The sequence below is a fragment of the Manis pentadactyla genome, chromosome 4 (assembly GCF_030020395.1).
Source record: "Manis pentadactyla isolate mManPen7 chromosome 4, mManPen7.hap1, whole genome shotgun sequence".
NCBI classification, from domain to species: Eukaryota; Metazoa; Chordata; class Mammalia; order Pholidota; family Manidae; genus Manis; species Manis pentadactyla.
Window position 1 is genome coordinate 159,779,642 of NC_080022.1, and position 3,704 is coordinate 159,783,345.

Sequence of the window (3,704 nt, forward strand, 5' to 3'; positions counted from 1 at the left end):
GATTGGTAAAGAAGTTAAACTGTCACTATTTGCAGATGACATGATACTGTACATAAAATACCCTAAGGACTCCACCCCAAAACTACTAGAACTGATATCGGAATACAGCAAAGTTCCAGGATACAAAATCAACGCACAGAAATCTGTGGCTTTCCTATATACTAACAATGAACCAACAGAAAGAGAAATCAGGAAAACAACTCCATTCACAATTGCATCAAAAAAGATAAAATACCTAGGAATAAACCTAACCAAAGAAGTGAAAGACTTATACTCTGAAAACTACAAGTCACTCTTAAGAGAAATTAAAGGGGACACTAACAGATGGAAACGCATCCCATGCTCATGGCTAGGAAGAATTAATATCGTCAAAATGGCCATCCTGCCCAAAGCAATATACAGATTTGATGCAATCCCTATGAAACTACCAGCAACATTCTTCAATGAACTGGAACAAATAATTCAAAAATTCATATGGAAACACCAAAGAACCCGAATAGCCAAAGCAATCCTGAGAATGAAGAATAAAGTAGGGGGGATCTCACTCCCCATCTTCAAGCTCTACTATAAAGCCATAGTAATCAAGACAATTTGGTACTGGCACAAGAGCAGAGCCACAGACCAATGGAATAGACTAGAGAATCCAGACATTAACCCATACATATATGGTCAATTAATATTTGATAAAGGAGCCATGGACATACAATGGCGAAATGACAGTCTCTTCAACAGGTGGTGCTGGCAAAACTGGACAGCTACATGTAGGAGAATGAAATTGGACCGTTGTCTAACCCCATATACAAAAGTAAACTCAAAATTGATCAAAGACCTGAATGTAAGCCATGAAACCATTAAACTCTTGGAAGAAAACATAGGCAAAAGCCTCTTAGACATAAACATGAGTGACCTCTTCTTGAACATATCTCCCCGGGCAAGGAAAACAACAGCAAAAATGAGTAAGTGGGACTATATTAAGCTGAAAAGCTTCTGTACAGCAAAAGACACCATCAATAGAACAAAAAGGAACCCTACAGTATGGGAGAATATATTTGAAAATGACACATCCGATAAAGGCTTGACGTCCAGAATATATAAAGAGCTCACACGCCTCAACAAACAAAAAACAAATAACCCAATTAAAAAATGGGCAGAGGAACTGAACAGACAGTTCTCCAAAAAAGAAATACAGATGGCCAACAGACCCATGAAAAGATGCTCCACATCGCTAATTATCAGAGAAATGCAAATTAAAACTACAATGAGGTATCACCTCACACCAGTAAGGATGGCTGCCATCCAAAAGACAAACAATAACAAATGTCGGTGAGGCTGTGGAGAAAGGGGAACCCTCCTACACTGCTGGTGGGAATGTAAGTTAGTTCAACCACTGTGGAAAGCAGTATGGAGGTACATCAAAATGCTCAAAACAGACTTACCATTTGACCCAGGAATTGCACTCCTAGGAATTTACCCTAAGAATGCAGCAATCAAGTATGAGAAAGATCAGTGCACCCCTATGTTTATCGCAGCACTATTTACAATAGCCAAGAATTGGAAGCAACCTAAATGTCCATCGATAGATGAATGGATAAAGATGTGGTACATATACACAATGGAATACTACTCAGCCATAAGAAAAGGGCAAATCCAATCATTTGCAGCAACATGGACGGAGCTGGAGGGTATTATGCTCAGTGAAACAAGCCAAGTGGAGAAAGAGAAATACCAAATGATTTCACTCATCTGTGGAATATAAGAACAAAGGAAAAACTGAAGGAACGAAACAGCAGCAGAATCACAGAACTCAAGAATGGACTAACAGGTACCAAAGGGAAAGGGACTGGGGAGGATGGGTGGGTAGCAAGGGATAAGGGGGGGAGAAGTAAGGGGGGGTTAAGATTAGCATGCATGGGGGGGTAGGAGAAAAGGGAGGGCTGTACAACACAGAGAAGGCAAGTAGTGATTCTACAACATTTTGCTATGCTGATGGACAGTGACTGTAAAGGGGTTTATAGGGGAGACTTGGTATAGGGGAGAGCCTAGCAAACATAATATTCATCATGTAAGTGTAGATTAGTGATACCAAAAACAAAACAAAACAAACAAACAAACAAAAAAGGGCTTTTCCTGTGTGGTAACCTCTAATGAGTTCTACACAAGGGTATAAAGGGCATATAAAAGTGTAGGCAAAGGGTCTGTTTGCGTTTATACAGAAGATCAAAGCCTAATTGGGCTACCCCAAAAATGAACTAAGATACGATTCGAAAGAGAACTTCCAACATCAGCACTCTCTGGAAGACTCATGCCAGAAGATGATCATCAAAAAACCCCAACAAAGATCCACGCACTGCTACAGCTGTAGATGCACTCATCCCACCAGTTCCTGGACTTGTCATGGGAATGAGGAAGGAGATATCTAAGCTGGCCTGTGCATACAGTAAAACAACAAATTTGACTGGATCTATACTGTTGGAACTCAACCAAGAAGTAGGAGAAGTGCAAATTGTAGCGCTCCAAAATCTTACAACTACAGACTATTTACTGTTAAAAGAACATAAGGGATGTGAACATTCCCCAGGAATGGGTTGTTTTAATTTGTCGGATTTTTCTCAGACTGTTCAAGTTCAGTTGGACAATATCCACCATATCATAGATAAGTTTTCACAAATGCCTCAGGTGCCTAACTGGTTTTCTTGGTTTCACTGGAGATGGCTGGTAATTACAGATATGCTTTGGTTATATAACTATACTCCTTTTATGTTAATGTGTGTGCACAATTTAAGTAGTAGCTTAAAACCTATACATGCTGAAGTTACTCTACAAGAAGATATGTCAAAGAAATAATCAATCTTCCCATGTTTTATTCTGCCTGCTACTTCTAAAGCTTTTCTTCTTCCTTCCTAATTACAACCCTTAAATAGAACTCGTGCCTCATATCAAATTTACCAAGTATCATAATTCTTCCAAGTGGTAAAGATACCTCAAGACAAATGCTGGGCATAGAAGCTACAGGGCATAAATATGCAAAGAAATTAAAAGCTAACCATTTCAAACAATAAGGCTTCTCTCTCACTTACCAACTTTACATTTCCCTGTATGGCCCCGGAAGATGACTGGTTAGCCAGAGACGGGTAAGATTCCTCAAGGGAGGAACAACCTAAGACAGGCACAGTCGCAGGGGGGTCATCAGGTGAGAAACTGGGGATCAACAGAGGTGAGGCTTAGAACCTCACCCCCCCGTTCTGAGAGAAATCTTCTGCATACGTAGATGTTTTATTGCCCTTGTCTAGCTTGGATTAACAGATAGTCTACAGACACACACCTGATCATCTACATTTGCTCTCTTACAACACTAAACTATGTTTTCTACCTTTATCTTGTATCTACCTACCACTTCAGCATTTTATTAAAAATCATAATAATAAAGAGAGAAATGTGGTATCCACATATAAATCAAGTATAAAAACCAAATGAGTATTCATATTTGAACTGACTGTTTATAGTTCATAATGCATGAGCAAAACCGAAAGTTTCTGTGATGACTGCCTTTGTACTGTTCACCATGTAACTTATTCATTATGTAAGAATTCGTTCTACATGAAAGAACTTGTTTGTCATGCCTCAGAAGATTGGAGACAGACAAAAATTAGGCTTGGGGTGGATTAATGATTGTGCATTGAGCATTGACTCCCCTATGCAGAATT